Here is a 27,302-nt window from a genome sequence, read left to right on the forward strand (position 1 = left end):
GCTCTGCACCTCACTGGACAGCTCAGACAGCAGGAACCACCACACCCTTCTCATGGACACCACGGAGGCCATGGACCACGCGGCCGTGTCCGCCGCATCTGCCGCTGCCTGCAGGGTTGCCTTGGCAGCTGCTGTACCCTCCTCCACCAGAGCTGTGAACTCCTTCCCGTCACGCTCCTGGAGGGAGTCCTCGAACTTGGGCAGAGAGCCCGGAAGATTGAACTTGGCCCAGGAGAGCCTGATGGTTTGCCACCCATAACTGGAAGCTCGAGGACGAATACATTTTTCTTCCAAAGGAATCCAGCCTCCTTGAGTCTTTATTCTTCGGAGAAGGAGCTGGTTGGCCTTGCGTTCTCTCTGGTTGACCGACTCAACCACCAGGGAGTTACAGGTAGGGTGGAGGTAAAGGTACTCATGACCACTGGCGGGCACAAAATACTTGTACTCCGCTCTCTTAGAGATGGGGGCCAGTGAGGCCAGGGTTTGCCACAAGGCATTTGAAATTTTCACCACCCCTTTGTGGAGTGGCAAGGCCACCCTGCCCGGTACCAAGGTGGACATGATCTTAAAGAGAGAGTCCAAGGGCTCTTCCACCTCCTCTGTCTGGAGGTTGAGGTTTGATGCCATCCTTTTCAAGTGTTCCTGGTGGGGCTTTAGAGTTCTTTTGCGGTATGGAGGGCCCTAATCGCCTCATCATGGGTGGGCGAGGAGACAGGCACGGTACTTTGCGTGTTCATCGGCATCGGGGGATCCGTTCCCTCGTCGCTCTCCAGGCACAGTGCCGAAGATGTGCATCCCACCGACTCCTTCCTCGGAGGCCGGGAGAGGGAGGCCGACGACCGTCCAGAAGCTCCGGCCAACCGAGTGAGCCCCCACTGGGGGCTGCATCGGGGACTACGGTGCACACTGGTACCACTATGCCAGCCACAGGGCCCGGTGCACTGCACCACCTTCAGTACCAGCGGAGCAGGCAGTTCGGCTTGGCTGGCCTGACCCATCGATGGAGAACTATGAAGGGAGGGCGGGATGACATACGACCTGATGCTGTCCCTGGACCGGGAGGAGTGGCAACACTGGGAGTGATGCTGACCATGAGACCGTGACCCCGACATGGAAGAACTGTACTGCCGGTAGCAGCTGCTCTGCGATTGGCTCCAGCGGGCGAACCCGCGCCGGCGATCGATGCCCAGGGCTACAGGAGAGGTGCCAAGGAGGGGTCCTGAGGAGGGGTCCTGGAGTGAGACGACGAACGAGAACAGCATCAATGTTCGTGTCATGACTGGCTACGGCAGCCCTGCTGAGATGAGGACCTGTGTCGTCGTCTGCCTCAGTCCCATCGGTATCCGCTTCTCGAGACAGAGTGGTGCCTGGAGCCTCTGTCAGATGGAACCCAACCAGACCCCTGGTGGGGGTCAAAGGCAACCTGCGTGGACTAAGCACAGGATGGTTGCTGAGCAGTGAATGGCATCAGGAACGTTCCCTCGACCAAGACTGGTATTGAGCCGGGGGAGACTGTGGGGATCCCACAGGCGTTTTGCCTTTGGACCACGGGGCCAACATTGGCGGTGCTTCTGGTACTGGCATGGACATAACATCCTGAGTTGCTTGCAGGGCCTCTGGTGTGGAGGGCATCCAGACATCCAGGGAAGCCTGCTCCAAAGGGGCCCGGGCTACTCCGCTCGACCTGAGTCAGAGGCCGAGAGGATCAAGGACTGCCCAGCATGGGTCTAGCCTCTCCCCCAGTTTTGCTCCAGTGCTGTGGCGAACAAGGCCTCTTCTTAGCCTCCTTGGCATGTCCCATGGATGGGAAGTGGTGCAGATTGGTAGACAGTGCAGGTGGGTCATCGCATACCGACGCCCCGGTACTCGGAGCCTAATGTCTCTTTCTCTCTTGGTCCGAGGTTTAAACGACTTGCAAATCTTGCAGCGATTGCTGAGATGAGTTTCACCCAAACAGTGTAAACAGTCTGAATGCAGATCACTCACTGGTATCGGTCGCCCACAAGCATTGCACGACTTAAAACCCGGGGCCCAGGTGCACTAACTAAACTAACTCCAGGTACCAACACTGAATGAACAAGAGTTCTGGGGACGAGCTGCAGCAAAGCTGGAGCAGAGCAGTTCTGAAGCACTTTCACTGGCAGCAAGAAGGAACTGGGGGTGGGGGAAGTGTGCAGTGCCCCTTATACTGCGCCATGGAGGCGCCACTCCAGAGGTTGCTAGGGATGCTCACCTACGGGTATTGCTAGGGGGAAAACTTCCGACATCGGTGCACGTGGAGAGCATGCACACCTATTGTGGAATATACATGAGCAATCACTCGAAGATGATCACCTTTGTCCGCAATCCAACAGGTGAGAACCATCTCCATTTGGCTACGTAGATCGCTCTGGTGGAGGGCTTCCTGCTTCCCAACAGAACGCGCTGAACCTCCACCGAGCACGGCTGCTCCTGCGCATTTAACCACGCAGCAGCCAGGCTGTCAGATGTAGTACCGCCAGGTTGGGGTGCAGAAGACTGCCATGGTTCTGGGACAACAGGTCCGAACTGAGCGGTAGCTGGAATGGGGTTGCTACTGAGAGGTCCAGAAGGGTGCTGAACCAGTGTTGACATGGACACACTGATGCCATGAAGATGATCCTCGCCCTGTCTTGTCTGATCTTCATGATGACCCTGGGCAGCAACAGTACTGGAGGGAAGGTGTACATCAGATCCCGTGACCATGGGAGCAGAAAGGCATCAGACAAGGCTCCTCTGTCCATGCCTCCAATCAATCAGGAGACGTGGCACTTTCTGTTCTGTTTGGAAGTGAACAAGTCCACCTGGGGAGTTCCCCACCTGCGGAAGATGGAGCTGACCACCTCCGGATGAATTTGCGGCGAGACAAGAATGTCCTGCTGAAGCAATCTGCCAACGGGTTCTTGGATCCCAGAAGGTGAGCGGCTGCGAGATGGATATTGTACTGTAGACAGAAGTCGCAGAGCCAGAGGGCTTCCCAGCAAAGGACCGATGACCTGGTTCTGCTCTGCCTGTTGATATAGAAAACTGTAGCCGTTTTGTTCGTCAGGACCCTGTACAACCCTGTCTTGTATATGAGGTAGAAAGGCCTGGCAAGCCAGTCAGACCGCCCTGAGTTCCCTGACATTGATATGAAGGGAACCATCTTGAGTGGACCAACAGCCTTGAGATCGCCGAAGTGTGCTCCCCAGCCCAGGTCTGAGGTGTCGGAGACAAGGATCACCGATGAGGATGGGGCCGCAAAAGGAACACCTTCCAACCGTGACGAGGGATTCTGCCACCAGATGAGGGACGCCAGGACGCTGTCCGGAATCCTGACTACCCGGTTCATGCTGTACCAGCTGGGGACACAGACTGACACCAGCCATGCCTGAACAGGTCTGAGGTGGAGTTGTGCATGCCAGACCATGTAAGTACATGCTGCATGTGGCACAGCAGCCTCAGGCACGTGTGGGTGCTAGTGAGTGGGTGGGCCTGCAGGCCCACAATAAGGTCTGAAATGGCCTGGAACCAAGTCTCAGGGAGGAAAGTCCTGGCCCGAGTGGGGTCGAGGACCGATTCGATTAACTCTATGCGTTGTATTTTGTCTCATTTATTATAAACCCCAGGTCGCGACAGGTGAAACAGACCAGGTCAAGATGCCTCTGCACCTGACCCGGAGACCAGCCCTTTATCACCCAGTCATCGAGGTACAGGTATATTTGGACTCCCCGACATCTCAGGTAAGCAGCCACTGGTGCTATACATTTTGTGAATACCCTCGGGGCCGACGAAACACCAAAGGGCATCGCCAAGAACCGGAAATTGCGCCCTCCCAACATGGAGTGGAAGAAGCACCGGTGTCCTGGGAAGATGGAAATATGGAAGTACGCGTCCTTTAAATTGAGGACGGCGTACCAGTCTCTTGGATTCAGGGCGGGGATGATGGATGCCAGGGAGACCCTGTGGAACTTCAACTTCTGGAGCTACTTCTTGAGGCGACGCAGGTGGGTCTGAGGCCTCCTTTTGCCTTCGGAATTAGGAAGCAGCGGGAGTAGAATCCTCTGCCTTCCATGTTCCGAGGAACTTTTTCCACTGCCCCCAGGTGAAGGTTTTTGATCTCCCGAATAAGGAGTTGCTTGTGAGAAGGGTCCCTGAAGAGCGACGGGGGAGTGGGAGAAGTGGTCAGCTGTAAACGGCAGGGTATAGCCCGAAGAAACCATATTTAGCACTCAGCAGTCCAAGGTGACACAGGACCAGGCCGACCGGAAAGGGCGGAGGCCGTTGAGGAAAGGGAGGGTTTGGATCCAGTACATTGGCTGGGGCACTGTCTTCGAGCGTACCCTCAAAATGACTGCTTCTAGCCTCCCTGACTTCTGGGAGAGTCAGGTTGAGCAGCCGGATGGGAAGAGGATGGGTAGCGTCTCTTACACGCTTTGTCCTTGTTCTTTCTCCTGGAGGAGCCAGACCTGGGAGCCCCCCACAACCTAGACTGCATCTGAGGAGGAGGCAGAGGGCAGAATGGCTTCTTGGACTGCTGAGAGGTGTGCAGACCCAGGGAATGGAGGGTGGCTCAGGTGTCCTTGAGCCCATGGAGCCTAGAGTCAGTCAGCTCAGAAAAGAGCCCCAAACCCTCAAATGGCAGGTCCTGTATCGTGGTCTGCATCTCCTGAGACAGCCCAGAAGCCTGCAACTAGGAGCTGCGTCGCATGGCTACCACCAACACGACCACCCTGGCAGCCAAGCCTGTCGCATCCCAGGCTATATGGAAGATTCCCCAGGCCACCGCCGTGCCTTTGCTCACCAACGCAGCGAACTCTTGGGCACGAACCTGTGGGAGGGCCCCCGTGAACTTACTAAGGGAGTCCCACAGGTTAAAGTTATAACATCCCAGCAGGGCCTGGTGGTTAGAGACCTTAAACTGTAAGCTGGCCATCGAATAAACTTTTCTCCCAAATAAGTTGAGTCTCTTGGTCTCTATTTTTTGAGGGGTCCTCTGGAGTGGCCCTGTCTGTCCCTTTCATTCACCGCAGACATGACCGGTGATGCCGCGGAGGGACGAGTATACAGATACTCAAAATCCTTGCAAGGACACAGTATTTCTTTTCCGCTTTTTAGGATGTTAGCGGAATAGATGAGGGCATTTGAATGGATGAATGGACTATAAGGTGGATAGAAAGTTGGCTAGATTGTTGGGCTCAACGGGTAGTGATCAATGGCTCCATGTCTAGCTGGCAGCCGGTATCAAGTGGAGTGCCAGAAGGGTCAGTCCTCGGGCCGGTTTTATTCAATATCTTCATAAATGATCTGGAGGATGGCGTGGATTGCACCCTCAGCAAGTATGCAGATGACACTAAACTGGGAGGAGAGGTAGATACGCTGGAGGGTAGGGATAGGATACAGGGAGACCTAGACAAATTAGAGGATTGGGCCAAAAGAAATCTGATGAGGTTCAACAAGGACAAGTGCAGAGTCCTGCACTTAGGACGGAAGAACCCCATGCACTGCTACAGACTAGGAAGCGAATGGCTCGGCAGCAGTTCTGCAGAAAAGGACCTAAGGGTTACAGTGGACGAGAAGCTGGATATGAGTCAACAGTGTGCCGTTGTTGCCAAGAAGGCCAACGGCATTTTGGGATGTATATGTAGGGGCACTGCCAGCAGCTTTGAGGGACGTGATCGTTCCCCTCTATTCGACATTGGTGAAGGCTTCATCTGGAGTACTGTGTCCAGTTTTGGGCCCCACACTACAAGAAGGATGTGGAAAAATTGGAAAGGGTCCAGCGGAGGGCAACAAAAATGATTAGGGGACTGGAACACATGACTTATGAGGAGAGGCTGAGGGAACTGGGATTGTTTAGTCTGCAGAAGAGAAGAATGAGGGGGGATTTGATAGCTGCTTTCAACTACCTGAAAGGGGGTTCCGAAGAGGATGGATCTAGACTGTTCTCAGTGGTAGCTGATGACAGAACAAGGAGTAATGGTCTCAAGTTGCAGTGGGGGAGGTTTAGGTTGGATATTAGGAAAAACTTTTTCACTAGGAGGGTGGTGAAACCCTGGAATGAGTTACCTAGGGAGGTGGTGGAATCTCCTTCCTTACATATTTTTAAGGTCAGGCTTGAGAAAGCTCTGGCTGGGATGATTTAGTTGGGGATTGGTCCTGCTTTGAGCAGGGGGTTGGACTAGATGACTTCCTGAGGTCCCTTCCAACCCTGATAGACTATGATTCTATGATTTGACAAACTGATTTGGCTATTTTGAGCACCCCTGAGTGGACGGGCAATGTAATTTTTGCTGGTGTGGTGGCCAAGATGACACTTCAGCAACCTCTTCGATTTGCAAGCCCAAATTCTCCATCACTCATTTAAGGAGGGCCTGGTTCTCCTTAAAATCGTCTAGGGGACCGCTGGTGTGGGAGGGTCCGACCACCACCTCGTCCGGGGACGACGATGATGATTGACTGGCCTGAGGGATGGTGTCACCCCTTTCTTTGTTGGGGGAGAGCTCCCTCGGCGCCAGAGTATGGGGTGCCGGTTCTGCTTGTGCTGCAGTACCATGCTCTGATTGCAGCACTGGGTGCACCTCGGCCCGTTTGTCCAACGTGGCCAGGGAAGGCTAGACCAACATCACCAGCACCCCCCATGGATTCCAGGACTGCCAGCAGGGGGGGGAGGGAGGGAGAGAGAGTGTCAGTGTCACAGTCCCTGCTGTGTTGGCACCACGGCTGGTGACGTCTCAGTCTCCTGTGTCGGAGGGGAGTCACCCTGCTTCGGTGACAAGCTGAGAAGTCATGGTCTGATCCAACCACTGCCCCTCTGGTGACCACGGCAGAGCTGTTGAGGCCTGAGTCTACCTACTGACCCTGGTAGGCAAACGACAGTGTGACAGGGAGTCGTGCCACCTGCCAGAGGAGCAGTACCAGGGCGAGTGTGACCGATGTCGAGACCCCGAGTGATGGGGACTGACAACAAGGAGACCTTCTGGGAGAAGGTGTTTGGCATATAGCCGACCTATGACTCTTGGTACCAGCAGTACGGGGAGCAGCGCCATTAGTCCGGAGTCCCCGGCCTAGTAGGAGGGGAATCTCAACAGAGATCTTGGCCATCTGGCTGGTGAGCTAGGGTATGGTGCCAGGTCCTGCGGTTGCAGTGAGGGGGACTTGCATCTGTGATTTGGTGACCTCCGGTGTTCCGCCAGTCTAGGCTGCAATACACTGGTGACCTTCCCCTTCGGTGCACAAGCAGAGCCACACTGGTCACCTGGCATGGCACCTGAAGAATTGGTCGGCCTTGTCCTTGGCTGCCAAGACCACTTCGGGCACTGAAGGCCCCATCACAGGCTGGGAACCCTTGGTGCTCCCTGGGGTCGGGGGCAGGTCCTTGGCAGGGCTGCTGCATCCAACCTCTGTGGTACTCCCGTGAGGCCATGCGCCTGCTACAGGGAGTGACAGCAGTCCTCTGCCTGATGCTCCCTCCAGGGGACAGAGGACTCCATTTCTTCAGCACCGGCGAGACGGAGCAGTGCTGGGCCGAGTCCGGGGCTGTGCTGCACACTGAGACCAAAGTACTGGGCATAGGTGCTGCAGTGGAGGGTTCCGATGCCGGACAGACCAACCTCCATCAAGAATGCCCTCAAGCAGAGATCCCGTTCTTTCTGAGTCCGTGGGCGAAAGTTCTTACAGATGTGGCACCTGTCCTTGCGATGGCCTTCTCCCAGACACTTAAGACAGCTATCGTGCAGATCGCTGATTGGTATCGGCATGCTACATGATGCACATGGCTTAAAGCCGCGGTAGTGGGGCAAAGTCCTAACAGGGGACTCTCTTGACTAACTAACACTATTAGCTAACTAACTATGAAACTATGTACAACCACAACTAGCAAATCAATGGATAAACTGCTACCGTTCTTGTGAAGCAAGACAAGACACTTCAACCAACCATCACGGGCGGTAAGAAGGAATTGAGAGGGTGTAGGGCCGGTGGTGCCTGATATGTTGCCGCATGGGAGAGCCACTCCAGGGGGTGCCACAGTCAGCCCTATGGATACCGCTAAGGCAGTAAACTCCGATAACTGTGCACATGGGTGCACACGCACCAAAAATGGAATTGACATGAGCAAGCATTCAGAGAAGAACTAGGTATTGCAAGAGCAAGTCACACAATTGCATGCTGAAAACACTGCACTCCAGACATGGCTCACAGTGCCCTGTTCCCTGATATGTCTGCAGGAATGGTTTGATGGTAATCACCAGGGATTCCATAGTTTTATAAACCAGTGCTGCCTCCTGTTCATGATGCATCCTGAGTCCTACACTACTGATTGTATAAAGGTAAGCCTGGTTATCAACCTGCTGTCCGGGGAAGCCTCTCCCCTCTTGGAGTGTGACATTTTGGTATTGTCAACTTGGGACATATTCCTGAAAGTCAGTTCAGTGCTCTTTGGAGATCTGCACCAAACTCCAAAAGTGGAGGCCGCCCTAAGAAATCTCCAACAACGGCAGAGCACTACAGGCTCATATGCAGTACAATTCTGTCACCTCATGGCTGATACAGATCGGAACGAGGTGGCGCAGCTATACCAGTTATGGTGGGAAATGTGAGACGAAATTAAAGATGAATTGTCCTGAGTGGAAACTTCTGCAAGTCTGCATGCCCTCATGGATCTTACCATCCATACAGACAATTGGTTACAGGAACAAATGGAGGGAAAAATGGGGGTCTTGCAACTATTTTATCATTTTCTCTTACTTCTTTATCAATGCTTCCTATCAAGCTGATGCAGGTGGACATGGGCTGTTGACGGCTCACCCCCGTAGACAAGAAATGACACTGCCAACACCATCTCTGCTTCTATTCTGGTGAGTCAGGTCACTCCATCTCTGCCTGTCATGTACGCCTCCAAGGTATCAGGAAAAAGAGCTCCCCCACACTTTGGTCTTGACTGGAACACACCCTGAACTCTGTCCCAGGGCTCCCCACTTGCAGGTGCTGGTCCAGTAGCTCATCCCCAGGATGACCCTGCAAACTCCTGTCTCACTAGTCCTCATCAGGTCAGCCTCACCTCAGTCCCCGGAAAAATCATGGAGCATGTCCTCAAGGAATCAATTCTAAAGCACTTAGACGAGAGGAAAGTGATCAGGAACAGTCAGCATGGATTCACCAAGGGAAAGTCATGCCTGACTAATCTAATTGCCTTCTATGATGAGATAACTGGTTCTGTGGATGAAGGGAAAGCAGTGGATGTGTTATTCCTTGACTTTAGCAAAGCTTTTGACACAGTCTCCCACGGTATTCTTGTCAGCAAGTTAAAGAAGTATGGGCTGGATGGATGCATTACAAGGTGGGTAGAAAGTTGGCTAGATTGTCGGGCTCAACGGGTAGTGATCAATGGCTCCATGTCTAGTTGGCAGCCGGTATCTAGCAGAGTGCCCCAAGGGTCGGTCCTGGGACCGGTTTTGTTCAATATCTTCATTAATGATCTGGAGGATGGTGTGGATTGCACCCTCAGCAAGTTTGTGGATGACACTAAACTGGGAGGAGTGGTAGATATGCTGGAGGGTAGAGATAGGATACAGAGAGACCTAGACAAATTGGAGGATTGGGCCAAAAGAAATCTGATGAGGTTCAATAAGGACAAGTGCAGAGTCCTGCACTTAGGACGGAAGAATCCAATGCACCGCTATAGACTAGGGACTGAATGGCTAGGCAACAGTTCTGCAGAGAAGGACCTAAGGGTTACAGTGGACGAGAAGCTGGATATGAGTCAACAGTGTGCCCTTGTTACCAAGAAGGCCAATGGCATTTTGGGGTGTATAAATCAGGGCATTGCCAGCAGATCGAGGGACGTGATCGTTCCCCTCTATTCGACATTGGTGAGGCCTCATCTGGAGTACTGTGTCCAGTTTTGAGCCCCACACTACAAGAAGGATGTGGAGAGAGTCCAGTGAAGGGCAATAAAAATGATTAGGGGACTGGAACACATGACTTATGAGGAGAGGCTGAGGGAACTGGGATTGTTTAGTCTATGGAAGAGAAGAATGAGGGAAGATTTGATAGCTGCTTTTAACTACCTGAAAGGTGGATCTAAAGAGGATGGATCTAGACTATTCTCAGTGATAGCAGATAACAGGACAAGGAGTAATGGTCTCAAGTTGCAGTGGGGGAGGTTTAGATTGGATATTAGGAAAAACTTTCACTAGGAGGGTGGTGAAACCCTGGAATGAGTTACCTAGGGAGGTGGTGGAATCCCCTTCCGTAGAAGTTTTTAAGGTCAGGCTTGAGAAAGCCCTGGCTGTGATGATTTAGTTGAGATTGGTCCTGCTCTGGGCAGGGGGTTGGACTAGATGGCCTCCAGAGGTCCCTTCCAATTCTGTTATTCTATGATTCTATGATTAAGTCAGGTGCACCGACTGCTTTGCAAACACAGGTGTGGCTCAGGTTTTCAGATTCCCCTGCAAAGCAAGATCACTCCCAACCTCATAGAGACTACTGATGGTTCCCCTTAGTCTTCAGGTCCAGTAATAGAGGAAAAAACTCCCCTGGAGGCCATGATACAGGGGCACCAAGAAATGTTACAATTTAGCATGACCCTTTCTCCACACTTTCTCCTGATCCTCGGTATCTCCTGACTGGCTCTCCACAATCCACTAACGTAGTGGCAAGCACAGGAAGTCTATCTTCCACTGGATTTTGTCAGCAGCACTGTTGGGGACTAATAGATCCTGTTGCGGCACCTAAACTCAAGAGGCTCAGGTGGGGGTGGCTATCCAGGCATAACCCTCTGTTGAAACTACATTGGAATGCCCGTTGAAATACCAAGAATAGGATGAAGTTTTTGAAAAGAGGAGTGCAGAAACCCTGCCTCTACACCAAGACTCTGACTACCCAATAGAGTGCAACCAGGAGCAAAAATACCACTGTCTGGAAGGAGCTCACCACCCAGTCCAGGTATTCACTGATCATAAACATCTGGAGCACCTACATAGGGCAAAAGCCTTAAACCAACAGCAGCTTCGATGGGCCCTATTTTTCTACCAATTTGATTTCATCATCACATATCATCCCAGGTCCAAAAATGGCAAGGTAGATGCACTGTTCTGAAGATATGGTACTAACCTGTGAGGCCCCAGCCAGGAATATCCCCTCATTTTCAAATCCCATAACTTTCTCAGTGCAGCTCTTCACCAGGATGTACTCACACTGATATGCTCTACCTCTGCCTGAGGAATTCCACCTGACAAACAAGCTATCATCAATAAGCAAACCACGTGACTCCTGGGAAGGGATCACATATATAAGGGACCATATCTATGTTCCCCCAGGACCCAAAAAAGTTGCAGTCCTGCAACTATGTCATGACTTTCCCCCAGCAGGACACTGGGGTACTTTAAGGTTCCAAAACCACTGGGCTACAACTCACAGACGGGCTCCCTAGAGTAATGGCTCCATCCAAAAACTGATGTCTATATGCTTGAGGGGTAAAACCCATCCTGACTAGGATAGCTTCCTTGACCTCCACATACAAGCCAGCCTGTTCATCAATCAGGACCTTATATGCAACTGCTTCCCCAGTCAAAAATGGGGCCATCCTGGCCTCCCAGGATGACTCTTCCCAATCAGCTGCACTAGCCACCCATTCAAATGTGCGAGGGAAGGCTTCTAGTCATCCTGCAGCCCCAATTTTTCCAATACATGGAACAGTCTGCCCATGGAACCCATCCCTGTGCTAGATTGACTCCTGGTACCCCATTTCTCTAGCTGTTGTAAGAACCATTTGTGCAGCTGTCACTGACCTCTGGCCAGTGTTGTTGTACAGGGAAATGTACATCCTGCTCTTTTTGCTGGGTTTCCAGGGAATGGAACAGAAGATTCTGAATTTGTTTCTGCTGCTCCTGCTATTGTAGTGGGCCTGCAAGACTTCAGGTGTACACCACCTTCCATTTTGGATGTGAGACAGGGCCCCCTCACGACACAGCCTAGTGATACAGAAGCTCCGCCTTGCTGCTCAATCAACCCTCCTTAATGGGAGGGGAAGGGGATCTTCGGAATCCCACCACTGGTATCAATTGTTATGTGGTGCACTCACTGCCAGAGCATCCCATCACACCAGGATTCAGCACTGCAGTGACTTCATCTTGAGTATTCCCCCTTTTGTTGGCCAATCAGTTTCTGAACTGGTCTTCTGGGTCACTCAGTCCTCCAACCAGGTTGCAGTTAAAGTTCAGTCCCCTTCCAGGGTAACAAAAGTCCAATTAAAATAAAATATCCAACCAACTGAATTTCTGCCCCTCTTGGGCCTGACAGGTCTCCCACTGCCTTTCCTCCCCAAAGACTCCAGCAGCTTCACATGGGACCTGGGACCGGCAAGCTGTATCTCAGGGTGTAATGGTCCCTTGCTCTCCCGCTCGGAGGGAGGCCACTCATTCCAGTCCTGTTTGGCCAGGATTCCAGTCCGCAGGACAGCCAAGAGCCCACAATAGGGCTGGGCAATCAATAGTCATAGTCAGGCTTTAGCCTGGGTTTGGACGGCTCAAACTGTCGGCCCCGAAACAGTCTATAACTGAGCTGGGGGCCTGGGCTTGAGGAGGCTCAGGCAGCCAACAACAAACAGACTATCAGGGCTGGCTTTAGCCTGGGTGGAGCTCAGGTAGCCAGCAAACAGTTTATAAGGGAGCTGGTAAGGGAGGCTCCTTCTTCAGGGCTAGAGCTTCCCTGAACAATGTAGGGAGTCAGCCACCCCAGGGTGGGGTGACAGGGGGATGCGGGCCCACCCTACTTCACTGCTTCCCAGCTCAGGGCCCTGGCAGGGGCAGCACTGGCTGCCCCTGCGTCGGTGGGGATCCAGCCACAACACGCTGACTGAGCCACACCTGACTCTGCAGCCAGCTGCTCTGTGGCTGCCCCTGGACCACTTCCTGCTTCCCCAGGGTTCGTACCTGTGGCCTCCAGGCCTCTTCCAGCTCCTTGGGGTACACGGCAGGCACTCTGGGCCAGTCCTTGCCAGCATCTGGGGATCGGGACCAGCCAGGCGTAGGTTCCCCTCTGGGACGTGGCAGAACAGGCAGAGTATCCTCCTCTGCAGGCTCTGCCCCAACTGTGCTGCTGAGCCTGCCTTCCAGCCACGCTCTGGTACTTCCGGTGAGGGGGGCGGGACGATCTAGGCTCTGCCCTCCAAGGGGAGTGTAATGGTCCCTCACTCTCCCACTCGGAGGGAGGCCACTCGGCCTCGCTACACGGGGCTTCCCAAAGGAGCCAAAACTGGGTTTTTATCCCAGCTTCCTTCTGATTGTGTTCTCTTATGCCCTTTTTATTGTAAGGCCTAGTATTTGCCACACTAATACACGACCCCTTCAGTCCTTCCCCTTCAGGCTGGGATGCAGTTAATTATAGCACAGGTATGGCTAACTGAACAGGTCTCCTAGCCCTTAAAAAGGCAGACTGAGAATTCATTGGTCTCAAACCACAGTCTGTGGGGCTCCAAGTGGGCAGGGCTTCCACACTGCCGCCAGACAGCCTTGTTGAGCACATCATACTTCCTGGGAGACAGTCACTGTAGGAAGTGCTGCCCACAATAGAAATTATTGGCAGCCCCTCCTTCAACATCTGATTGACTCAGACCAAGTGTTTAAACAAGGCAGGAGTACCAGAAAGTTATCTGAGAAACAAAGTAGATCCCTGACATGCTGTTGAGACAGACCCTGCCTTGTTCCTGGTCCCTTGCTTGGCTCCTGGTTCCTGCTCCCTTGCCTCATTCCCAGTTTCTGCCTCCTTGCCTTGCCCTCCAGTTCCTGGCTATTGATTCTGGCTTAACCCGTGGCTATTGACTAAGGCCTGACCCTCAGCTCTGGTTCCTAGCTGCTGACTCTGGCTTACCCCTTGGTTCTGGTTCTTGACTATTGATGCCAGTTTAACCTTCAGCTTCAGCTCAGTAGGCTATTGACCCTAGCTTGACCCTAGGCTCTGGTTCCCAGTTATGGAACTTGACATGATCCTTGGCTTGACCACTCAGGACCAACTGCCTATGGCTCTAACTACTGGAACTGAATGCCCATGCCCTGGTTCCTGACAGCTTGCACAGACACCTCCGACATTCTGTGGCCAACACTCCAGCAGGAGTTGGAGGGACTAGGCATTCCATTGTCCCATAGGGGCACCGGATCTGCAGGCACAGGTCGCCCACGTACAAGCAGAGATTTCAGCTCTGTAGGCCCAGGTGCTGCAACTTTTTGCAGAAAACCCTCCACAAGCAACCCATGCATAAGGAGATACATCACACATGGTGTGAGTGATAGCGCCGCTATACAAGCCAGGACCTGTGGTTTGATGGAGACCCCTGAAAATTCCTTAACCAGTGTCTTCATTGTTTCTGCTCCACCCCCAGACCTACCCCCTCGGTCAGGCCAAGGTGGGATTGGTAATTAGTTTCTGACAGGTGAGGCACTGGTTTGGGCCTCCCCCCTGCTCCAGCAGAACAGTCCAGCACTGAGCCTTGTCTATGATTTTTTATTACCCTTGGTGCATGTGATCGCTGAAGCTGCCCTGCAGAACTTCACATAGGGACAAGGGCCAGCTGCCTTGTAGGCTGCACATTTCTGATGGCTTGTGGATGACATCAAGTGGAATGAAGTAGCCCAGATCTACCAGACTCAGTGAGGACTCAGTGAAGAGGTTCAGAATGTGTGGAAGCCACCACGGGCCTGGACACCTTCACTGATCTAGCCATCCACATTGACAATGGGCTACAGAAGCAGAGAGAGGAAAAGAGGGGTTCTACCCAGTTCTTGCCCACATCTTGCACTAGCACCCTCGAGCTCATCCCCTGAACACATGCAGGTCAACGTGGACTGCCAACGCTTGACCACCAAGGAGAAGGAGCAACCTTGGCACAAACAAGCTTGCACTACTACTGCGGTGAGTCAGAACACATACTTGCTTCATGCATCATGGACCCCAGCCAGGAAGGGATCAGGAAATGACCAAGCTTGGACTTCATAGTGGGTCTTGGCTTGGGCACAACCACAAAAATACACTCAGGACTGACCCCTGCCCCCAAGTCTTGACAGGCCCACCCAGACATTTCCTGCATCTTCAGGTTCCAAGTTAGCTGTGCCTCCGTGGCAAAACTTGACAGCTGCCATTGCTGTGGGCACTCACTGTTTCCAGGGCTACTGCCAATTTCACAAATTCCAAGACAGCCCAAGCTCTGCAAATCACCATCTGGCAGGAGTCCATACCAGACATTTTGGAAACCAGCAATGGGACACTCTTGTCATTCGGGCCGGTAACCCAGAAGACAAATTGGAGGATTGGGCCAAAAGAAATCTGATGAGGTTCAATAAGGATAAGTGCAGGGTCCTGCACTTAGGATGGAAGAATCCAATGCACCGCTACAGACTAGGGACCGAATGGCTAGGCAGCAGTTCTGCAGAAAAGGACCTAGGGGTGACAGTGGACGAGAAGCTGGATATGAGTCAGCAGTGTGCCCTTGTTGCCAAGAAGGCCAATGGCATTTTGGGATGTATAAGTAGGGGCATAGCAAGCAGATCGAGGGACGTGATCGTTCCCCTCTATTCGACATTGGTGAGGCCTCATCTGGAGTACTGTGTCCAGTTTTGAGCCCCACACTACAAGAAGGATGTGGATAAATTGGAGAGAGTCCAGCAAAGGGCAACAAAAATGATTAGGGGTCTAGAACACATGACTTATGAGGAGAGGCTGAGGGAGATGGGATTGTTTAGCCTGCAGAAGAGAAGAATGAGGGGGGATTTGATAGCTGCTTTCAACTACCTGAAAGGGGGTTCCAAAGAGGATGTCTCTAGACTGTTCTCAATGGTAGCAGGTGACAGAACGAGGAGTAATGGTCTCAAGTTGCAGTGGGGAAGGTTTAGATTGGATATTAGGAAAAACTTTTTCACTAAGAGGGTGGTGAAACACTGGAATGCGTTACCTAGGGAGATGGTAGAATCTCCTTCCTTAGAGGTTTTTAAGGTCAGGCTTGACAAAGCCCTGGCTGGGATGATTTAACTGGGAATTGGTCCTGCTTCGAGCAGGGGGTTGGACTAGATGACCTTCAGGGGTCCCTTCCAACCCTGAGATTCTATGATTCTAAGACAGTGCCCCTGGAAGCAATAATTCAGGAACCCTATGTAATCCTGCAGTTCAGTGTGATCTATCCCCGGCATTTCAGCATTGAGCATGTCAGCAGGCCTGCCTCCATAGTAACAGTTGCACGTCCAGGGGTCAGTCCCAGGCAATACTGAGTGCACCTCCACGTGTGCTGGGGCTCACAGCAACTGGCCAAACCAAACCACGCCTGGGTCCGACCCCCCACATTCCTGATAAATACTAGGATTATGCAGGCATCTTCAAAAAAAGAATGTGGACATGTTGCCTCTGCACTGAGACTATGACTTCCTTGTTGTCCTACAACCTGGGGTGAAGGTTCCCTATGGCCATATTTACACGATGTCCGAACCAGAACCAGTAGCTCTTTTTGCAAATATTCAAGAAAACCTGGCCCAAGGGTTTATTTGCTTCTCAACATTTCCCGCAGGGACCCTGGCCTTCTTCGCAAAGAAGAAAGACAGGACTCTGCACCTCTTTAGAGACTATGAGGCTTTGAACCAATGGATAATTTGGAACTGGTACCCTCCGTCCTTAATCTCTGACTTGCTGGATGATGTAAGATACTCATGGATATTCACCAGACAAGACCTCTGGTGGGCATACAATCTAATACACATCTAGACCAGGGATAAATGGAAGGCTGCTTTGCGAACTTGTTACAGATACTTTGAATACCTGGTAATATTCTTTGGACTGAACATTTGGTAATGTCCCTGTGATCTTGCAACACTTCATCAATGATGTATTTAGGGACATTCTGGATCAATAAATTGTTGTCTATTTAGATTATATTTGTCTTTTTGGAGAATGCAGGGCAGCACAAACACCACATCAGGACCGGCCAGGAGAGGTAGCAGCAGCATAGTCTATATACAAAACTGGAAAAGTGAACCTTCAACCAATCCTCTGCAGAGCTTTTGGGGTACATGCGCTCTGCATGAAGCCAAATAAGATGAAAGCTGTCTACAACTAGGAGTACTTGGGAAGTGCAGTGTTTCCTACATTTCACCAATTTCTATCACCACTTCATTCCAGGGTTCTCACAGTGAACAGTTGGCTTGACATCCCTCCTCTGCAAGACTGTCAAATTTGTTTGGTTATCTGAGGCTCATGAAGCCTTCAAACAGCTCAAAATCAGCTTCACCACTGCTCCTATTTAGGTGCATCCTGATTCAGTTAGAGAGTTCTTAGTGGAAGCCGATGCATCTAATGTGACCATATAGGTCACACTCTCTCAGATGCACGGGCCCCAGCACCTGCTGCACATAACACTCATGGAAGCTAAAACACACAGAAAAAAAGTACAAAATCCTCTATAAGGAATTGCTTGCGATTAAATCCACATTTGAAGAGTGGAGTCACTGCCTAAAGGCAATGGATTGCACCCTCAGCAAGTTCACGGATGACACTAAGATGGGGGGAGAGGTAGATACACTGGAGGGTAGGGATAGGTCCAGAGGGACCTAGAAAAATTGGAGTATTGGGTCAAAAGAAATCTGATGAGGTTCAACAAGGACAAGTGCAGAGTACTGCACTTAGGATGGAAGAATCCCATGCACTGCTACAGGCTGGGGACCGACTGGCTAAGCGGCAGTTCTACAGAAATGGACCTGGGGATTACAGTGGACAAGAAGCTGGATATGAGTCAACAGTGTGCCCTTGTTGCCAAGAAGGCTAACGGCATATTGGGCTGCAATAGTAGAAGCACTGCCAGCAGATCGAGCGAAGCTCTTTTTTTTTGTTAACTATGTTAACTACCAGCAGCCTCCCCAAACCCGTCACCTACCAACTTAGTTTAAGGATCCACCACATTCCAGAACTAACGGGGCATGTCAAGGACATTAAGAAGACTGCCGGAGACAGGAGGAACTGATCTTTTATGTAGGCCAGAAGATCTGGTTATCTGCTAAGCATTGCAACATGGGCAGGCCATCTCTCAAGCTAGACCACCAATTGCTTGGACCCTATATATTTATCAGAAAATCAACTGTTGCTTTCAAACTCCACAACCTCAAATTGTACCCAGTCTTCCATATTTCCCTCTTGAAAGCACCCACTGAAAATCTCTTCCCTGACTGAACACAGCCATCACCTTACTAGTTCCAGTTCAGGGCAACGAGGCATCTGAGGATTGGGCTCCAGATTATTGTGGTACCTCGTAGACTGGGAAGGCTATGGCCCCAAAGAGTAGTACTGGGAGCCTGCCAGTAACATTCATGCCCCTGAACTTGTAAAAGACTTTCACTAATGTCACCCACACAAACCTGGCATGACAATCTTTTGTCACCGTCTTTTGTAGGTGACAAATCTGAGAAATTCTCAGAGATTGAAGTGTCACTAGAGGAGGTTTTGGAATTAATTGAGAAACTTAACAGTAACAAGTCACCGGGACCAGATGGCATTCACGCAAGAGTACTGAAAGAACTCAAATGTGAAATTGCAGAACTATTAACTATGGTCTGTAACCTGTCCTTTAAATCAGCTACTGTACCCAATGACTGGGAGATAGCTAATGTAACGCCAATATTTAAGAAGGGCTCTAGAGGTGATCCTGGTAATTACAGACCAGTAAGTCTAACATTAGTACCGGGCATATTAGTTGAAACAATAGTAAAGAATAAAATTGTCAGGCACATAGAAGATCATATTTTATTAGTGTTCTTTGAAGGGGTCAAACAACATGTGGACAAGGAGGATCCAGTGGACATAGTATACTTAGATTTCCAGAAAGCCTTTGACAAGGTCCCTCACCAAAGGCTCTTCCGTAAATTAAGTTGTCATGGGATAAGAGGGAAGATCCTTTCATGGATTGAGAACTGATTAAAAGACCAGGAACAAAGGGTACGAATAAATGGTAAATTTTCAGAATGGAGAGGGGTAACTAGTGATGTCAGTCCTAGGACCAATCCTATTCAACTTATTCATAAATGATCTGGAGAAGGGGTAAACAGTGAGATGGCAAAGTTTGCAGATGCTCAAGATAGTTAAGACCAAAGCAGATTGTGAAGAACTTCAAAAAGATCTCACAAAACTAAATGATTAGGCAACAAAATGGCAAATGAAATTTAATGGGGATAAATGTAAAGTAATGCACATTGGAAAAAATAATCCCAACTATACATACAATATGATGGGGGCTAATTTAGCTACAACTAATCAGGAGAAAGATCTTGGAATCATCGCGGATAGTTCTCTGAAGACGTCCACGCAGTGTGCAGCGACAGTCAAAAAAGCAAACGGGATGTTAGGAATCATTAACAAAGGGATTGAGAATAAGACAGAGAATATCTTATTGCCCTTATATAAATCCACGGTATGCCCACACCTTGAATACTGTGTACAGATGTGGTCTCCTCATGTCAAAAAAGATATACTGTCATTAGAAAAACTTCAGAGAAGGGCAACTAAAATGATTAGGGGTTTGAAATGGGTCCCACATGAGGAGAGATTAAAGAGGCTAGAACTTTTCAGCTTGGAAAAGAGGAGACTAAGGATGGGGATATGATAGAGGTTTATAAAATCATGAATGGGGTGGAGAAAGTGAATAAGGAAAAGTATTTACTTGTTCCCATAATATAAGAACTAGGGGCCAACAAATGAAATTAATGGGTAGCAGGTTTAATAAAACTAAAAGGAAGTTCTTCTTCACTCAGCGCACAGTCAACCTGTGGAATTCCTTGTCTGAGGAGGTTATGAAGGCTAGGACTATAACAGGGTTTAAAAGAGAACTGGATAAATTCATGGAGGTTAAATCCATAAGTGGCTATTAGCAGGATGGGTAAGGAATGGTGTCCCTAGCCTCTGTTTGTCAGAGGGTGGACATGGATGGCAGGAGAGAGATCACTAGATCATTACCTGTTAGGTTCACTCCCTCTGGGACACCTGGGATTGGCCACTGTTGGTAGACAGGATACTGAACTGGATGGACCTTTGGTCTGAACCATTATGGCCTTTGTGTTCAGTGCCCCAGGGCACACCTGAAGAGGGGCAATGTAAGGATTCATGGGACTTGAAACCACATCTGCTGGAGGCCAAGCAGGTGGCCCTTCCACACTGCCAGAAGGCATCCCAGGAGAGCAGTCACTGTGGGGAGTGCCACCCACGGTACTGACGACTGGCAGCCCCACCCTATATCTCCGATTGTCCCAGACCTACTATTTAAGCCTGAAGGGAGTTCCAGGAAGTTGTATGTGCACCAATCCAGATCCCTGAACTGCTGCTGAGACAGACCCCTAATCATTCTTGCTTTCTTGCCTCATTTATGGTTCCTAGCTATTGACTCCAGCTTAACCCTTGGCTACAGCTCCTGGCTATTGACTCCAGATTGATCCTAGGCTCCAGACCCCAGCTACCAACTCACCTGCTTCAGGCTCCACCACCTAAAGCTCTAACCACTGGACTTTACTGCCCATGCCCTGATTCTGGACACAGGCTATCCTGTTACATACAGGCTCTGCCACACATGCCATTGGTATAAGGGCCTCAACAGCAGGCTTATTATGCCCCATCACTCTTTTTAATCTGGTAGCAGTAATTAGTGTGCACTGACACTCCTATTCTGAAGCCTGCAGCAGGGCATAGGTCAAACCCATGAATCTTCTTAGCCCCAAAGTGGGGTTCAACCTACCACCCTGCCTCATCAGACCTGCAGCAGGAATTACCCATCCTCCTCTCCCCTCTGGAGTCTTTAACCACAAAGTTCACGCAGTGTTCCTTAAAAAATGAAAAACAGTCTCATCAGAGGAAACTTTATAAATTGCAGACTGACTTAGCTCACCCTCCCTTTCACAATGCTAAGCCCTGGCCTTTCTCTGACCACCCCACTTCTCACAGGTGTCAAGATGACAAACATTTTCCAAGGAATAGTTCTTCTGCAGAAAAGGACCTAGGGGTTACAGTGGACGAAAAGCTGGATATGAGTCAACAGTGTGCCGTTGTTGCCAAGAAGGCCAATGGCATTTTGGGATGTATATGTAGGGGCATTGCCAGCACATCGAGGGATGTGATCGTTCCCCTCTATTCGACATTGGTGAGGCCTCATCTGGAGTACTGTGTCCAGTTTTGGGCCCCACACTACAAGAAGGATGTGGAAAAATTGGAAAACGTCCAGCGGAGGGCAACAAAAATGGTTAGGGGACTGGAACACATGACTTATGAGGAGAGGCTGAGGGGAGGCTGAGGGAACTGGGATTGTTTAGTCTGCAGAAGAGAAGAATGAGGGGGGATTTGATAGCTGCTTTCAACTACCTGAAAGGGGGTTCCAAAGAGGATGGCTCTAGACTGTTCTCAGTGGTAGCAGATAACAGAACAAGGAGTAATGGTCTCAAGTTGCAGTGGGGGAGGTTTAGGTTGGATATTAGGAAAAACTTTTTCACTAGAAAGGTGGTGAAACACTGGAATGCATTACCTAGGGAGGTGATGGAATCTCCTTCCTTAGAAGTCTTTAAGGTCAGGCTTGACAAAGCCCTGGCTGGGATGATTTAGTTGGGGATTGGTCCTGCTTTGAGCAGGGGGTTGGATTAGATGACCTCCTGAGGTCCCTTCCAACCCTAATATTGTATGATTCTATGAAATAAGCTGAATGGTATGGTCCACATCATGGAGCACATTTCTCTATACAGCTCTTCAGGGATACTTCAGCTAATGGAATGCAGGGGCAAACAACATTTTAGCAGAGGGCTCCCAGCTGTGGAACATGTCACTAGGGATCAGGAGGTGTCTATCTAGGGACCTGAATGGCTTTCCATTGTAAGTATTTAAAAATAGAAGAAACTATAGCAAACTCTCTTTTCTTCCTTCTTTCCTTCCTTCCTTCCCAGCCCTTATGAGAAATAGCTGGAGCGTGCACATACATATGAGCATGGGTGAATTTAAACCTTACCGAGGGAAGGATAATGCAAAGAGATGAATTTGCATTTCTTTCCTAATTCAGTGGGTCCTGTGGTCATTCTTACCTATTGGGGGAATTAGTTCCACAACCTAGGTCTTGCTCCTGTGACAGTTCTGTCTTCTGCATTCAGGAGCCTCCCACTATTTATTACTTGATGGTTTCACTGTTCCCATGGAACACACCTTTTGCAGGAGGCTGTGGCTGTGGAAGGGGAGGTGATCTCTTAGGTACCTAGGGCCAATCCAATGGAGGACTTTCATTACCTTGAGCTGACCTTAAATGGGCAGCCAGGTTGTATTGCGACTAGCTGGAGCTTTCTCAGGACTCATTATCAGATATAGTCAGTAGAAACAATTGAGCCCAAAGGTCACAAATGGGAATCACTGTGATCAGCTCTGTTTCTGATAGAATGTCAGCAATCCTGAAGCTTAGCCGGTGCAAATATTAGCATGTCCTTGTATGCACTTAGGAGGCAGTATGGGTGACGCTAGACTGAGCAATCAATGGCGAGTAATCTGCTATTCCTGAGTGTAGACAATGCCCAAGTCATGTTAGAGTCTCAAGAAAACAGTGTGATTATTAGTTCAGGAAGGAAAATACACTACCAATATCCAGAGGCTGATCGGAATGTGTTCGAAGAGGAGGTTGCTGTTTTCTTCGTACTATCTCCACTATCAGGGATGAGGAAAGATGCTCAAATTCCTTCATCATTATTACCTGATTAAAATGTGACTCTTTAACCACAAAGTTCAGGCAGTGTTCCTTAAAAAGCGAAAAACAGTCTCATCTGAGGAAATTCTGTAATTTTATACAGAACAGAAGAAAAACCATTACAAAGCATCCATTCCAAAATCCCCACTGAAGATTCCCAACAGTATTAACCATGAGAAGAGAACTCAATGGTTTTTCACCAGAATCCTGAGAAATCAGTATCACGTGATAGCATAATCTTGGTTATTCTTTCTGATATTAAATACAAAAAGCTTTGTCAATGCAACATTATTTATGCATAAAATTAAGCACTCAAAATGGAATGCCCAAGTTAAGGCTGAATGCACAACCTTGCCTCTACCCACATAAGTGTATGTGTTATGACACACTGTGCTTACACAATCACGTAATCTCTCAAATGATGCTATATTTGACATCACACATTTTTATTCCAAACCTTTAGTTCAGATGTGTAGCATCTTGTAACATATTCATCCGTGTATAAAGAATGATATCTTACGGTAACCATAGTTCTTAAAAAGAAAAGGAGGACTTGTGGCACCTTACAGACTAACCAATTGCCACAAGTCGTCCTTTTCTTTTTGTGAATACAGACTAACACGGCTGCTACTCTGAAACCTGTCATAGTTCTTAAAGAGGTGTTGTCCACCTAGATTTCACTTCCGGGGCACATGCACCCTGTATGTGTGAAATTTGATTCTTTCTGGCCAACAGTATCCATTGTCTGTGCCCTGGACATTCTCATGCCTCACACCTGAGGACATACAATACGTCTACAATGCAATGATAAACTCACAGAATTGAGTCTCAGAGCCTGGATCAACTGACTCAGGCTTATGGGGTTCCAGCTGCGGGACTAGAAGTGGCAGTGCAGACATTCAGGATCAGACTAGAGCCCAGGCCTCCCCTCTTACAGAGTCTCAGAGCAAAGGCTCTAGCCCAGGCCCAAACTTCTACCCTGCAATTTTATAGCCCCGCAGCCCGAGCCCCATGAGCCTAATTCAGGGGTCTTTTATTGCAGTGTAAATGTACCCATAAAGGACAGAGTAGGCCTAATGATCCCTCAGTTCCTTTGCCAATACACAATCCCAGAAGAGCAGGAAACAGTAGATACAGAAAGGAAGTGGATTGTGTAAGCCATGTGAATAACACACCTTGAAGGTGTGTTACAAGGTAAATAACTGTTCCTTCTTCTTCAAGTGACTGTCCACACAGATTCCACTTCTGATGACTATCAAGCAGTGACCTTACTATGGGTTCTTGGAGTCCTAATTAAATAATGAATGCAAGACAGCTCTACCAAAGTGGGAGTCTGATCTTGAAGTTTCAACTAAGGACGAGTCATGGTAAAAGTGTGGACTGATCCGCACGTCACTGACGTGCAAATTTTGAAATAGGGATGTTTCATATAGAAGCTGAAGAAACCGCCTGAGCTCTGGTGGAATGAGCTCTCATGAGCATGGGTGAATGTGACCCAAGGCACACATGTATTCACATCCTAAGCATTACTGCAATAACATTTGTACAAAACATGCCTTGAAAGCTAACACCACCCTGGTCAATAATATAATTGTGAACATAGGTGCTGACTCCTTGGGTGCTCCGGGCTGGAGGACCCATGGGGAAAAATTAGTGGGTGCTCCGCATCCACCAGCAGCCAACCTCCCCAATCCTCACCTCCTTCTCCTCCCCCCACCCAAGTGCACTGCGTCCCTGCTCCTTCCCCTCCCTCCCAGCACTTCCAGCCTGCCCGTCACCTAACAGGTGTTTGGCGGTGCTAAGGACTTTCCGGGAGGGGGAAGAATGGGGATGTGGCATGCTCTGGGGAGGAGGCCGAGAAGAGGCAGGGCAGGGGTGGGTACTTGGTGGAAGGGGGTGGAATGGGGGTGGGGCAAGGGCGGTGCAGGGGTGGGAAGAAACAGGGCCAGGGGGTCGAGCACCCACTGGGCAGAGGGGAAGTGGTTACATATGTTTGTGAAACATATGTAACATTATATATGAAATTATAAGTGTTCTCTATAATGTTATTAGAGCATGTTTAAGACCAGATGGTCTAGCCCAGGTAAAGCCAATAAACCAATTTGTCTTAGACTAACAAATTTGTTTAGCCTTAGTTTACATATTAGCACTAAACAAAGCCATCAAGCTAAATCGAGTGGGGGTTATCCTGAGACTGAACTCAGGAGACAGAACTAACATAGTTCTTGCATCCCTGAGAGAGACAGGAGACTGAATCATGGAAGTCAACGAATAGCTATGCAGGTGGTGTCGGAGAGAAGGCTTTGGATTCTTTGACCATGAGATGGTGTTCCAAGAAGGAGGAGTGCTAGGCAGAGACGGGCTCCACCTAATGAAGAGAGGGAAGAGCATCTTCGCGAGCAGGCTGGCTAACCTAGTGAGGAGGGCTTTAAACTAGGTTCACCGGGGGAAGGAGACCAAAGCCCTGAGGTAAGTGTGGAAGTGGGATACCGGGAGGAAGCACGAGCAGGAGTGTGTGAGAGGGGAGGGCTCCTGCCTCACACTGAGAAAGAGGGGCGATCAGCGGGTTATCTCAAGTGCCTATATACAAATGCACAAAGCCTGGGAAACAAGCAGGGAGAACTGGAAGTCCTGGCAAAGTCAAGGAATTATGATGTGATTGGAATAACAGAGACTTGGTGGGATAAATCCCATGACTGGAGTACTGTCATGGACGGATATAAGCTGTTCAGGAAGGACAGGCAGGGCAGAAAAGGTGGGGGAGTTGCACTGTATGTAAGAGAGCAGTATGACTGCTCAGAGCTCCGGTATGAAACTGCAGAAAAACCTGAGAGTCTCTGGATTAAGTTTAGAAGTGTGAGCACCAAGGGTGATGTCGTGGTGGGAGTCTGCTATAGACCACCGGACCAGGGGGATGAGGTGGACGAGGCTTTCTTCAGGCAACATGCAGAAGCTACTAGATCGCACGCCCTGGTTCTCATGGGAGACTTCAATCACCCTGATGTCGGCTGGGAGAGCAATACAGTGGTGTACAGACAATCCAGGAAGTTTTTGGAAAGTGTAGGGGACAATTTCCTGGCGCAAGTGCTGGAGGAACCAACTAGGGGCAGAGCTCTTCTTGACCTGCTGCTCACAAACCGGGAAGAATTAGTAGGGGAAGCAAAAGTGGATGGGTACCTGGGAGGCAGTGACCATGAGATGGTCGAGTTCAGGATCCTGACACAAGGAAGAAAGGAAAGCAGCAGAATACGGACCCTGGACTTCAGAAAAGCAGACTTCTTCTGAAGTAACCAAGTTGGGCAAAGGCAAAGTGAGCCTTGTGGGCCGCTGGCTGGCTGTTGGGGTCAAAGCTCTGGACAAAAGCTGCACAGTCACAAGACACCCAGGGTTAAAAGGCAGATATTGATCAAACCCCTGTCTGGCCTGAGTGAACCCCAAAACATCCAAGTGAAATCTACCCTAGCTACTTCATAACAGGATCTAATATAGTTAGTTATCTATTTGGACAACCTTTGGGTGGAAGTGGCTTGAACCTTAACCCTATCTGAAAAGGCTACACACAGTCTGTGGGATCTTGTGAAGGATGTGATCCCATCCAGGTAGTATGTTAGAGCCCTACTATGTCAAAGGGTGTGCCATTTGGCTTCCCCCTGGTGTGAGAGTAGCACTTGAGGGAGAAAACTGGGCAGGGAAGCAACTGATTTAAATAAAAATCAGAAACAATATTAGGCAGGAATTTGGAGTGAGGCCTATCTTTATGGAATGTCATGTCAGGTGGACCATCCATAAGGGCTTGCATGTCCCCTAACCTATGAGTTGATGTAAGCAGTGTGGAAGTATAACATTATATAAGTATAGCGTTGTATAAGGGGACATGCTGGATACATTGTATATGAGAGGGCATGCCAAAACATGTTACAAAGTATCTGAGGGAGCACATGTAGGGACAGTTAGCTTTTGAATGGAGAAGCAATTAAGACAGAGCCAGCAAGTCTAAGAAGCAGGCATCAGAATGGAAGGTGTGAAAGGCAATTAGTTAAGTTAACTGGAAGCTGTTAAAGGAGATTGTTAAGGGTGGCAGGTAATTGAAGATACGTGACTGGTCTCAGGGATCTCGAAGGGTGGTGACTAAAATCTTTTTTCTTCTTTTGTCTGTAACTTCTCTGTAACTTGTTCTCCAAAAACAGTATAAATTAAGAGACACAAGCCCCACTCTAAATGTATTAGCAGAGCAGCTTTGCTAATAAAACAGAGTGGTCTGATAAATTGTGAGTCTGAGTCAAACTTTGACAGCAGTCTTCATAGACAGTTGATCAAAAAAGCAGGTTGCTTGTGGCTAAAAAGGAGGTCCCACTAAACAGTTAACACTGTGTTGAGGTCCCAGGAAGGAGGAGCCCCTTGGTCTGGGTGGAAAAACATGAATAAAACCCTTACGGAATCTAGCAACTGTAGGGTGGGAAGATACAGTATAACCCTGAATTGAGGATGGTATGCAGCTATTACTGCTTAATGTACTCTTATGGATCTGATGGATGGCCCCAAATGTGTTAGAGCTAGCAGACAGTCCTGAGTAGCAGAA

The 27,302-nt window shown here is 49.6% G+C and overlaps 1 pseudogene across 1 annotated transcript in view; it reads right to left on the reverse strand.

Moving 5' to 3' along the window:
* Positions 1 to 27,302, reverse strand: part of LOC311532968 (leucine-zipper-like transcriptional regulator 1) — a 116,590-nt pseudogene that overhangs the window by 54,909 nt on the left and 34,379 nt on the right. The window contains exon 5 of the transcript in view: positions 22,618 to 22,774. The product of the transcript in view is annotated as a leucine-zipper-like transcriptional regulator 1 (transcript). The remainder of the gene's footprint in view (positions 1 to 22,617; positions 22,775 to 27,302) is intronic.

The sequence above is a fragment of the Lepidochelys olivacea genome (assembly GCF_965140295.1).
Source record: "Lepidochelys olivacea isolate rLepOli2 genome assembly, chromosome: 18".
In the NCBI taxonomy this organism is placed as follows: Eukaryota; Metazoa; Chordata; order Testudines; family Cheloniidae; genus Lepidochelys; species Lepidochelys olivacea.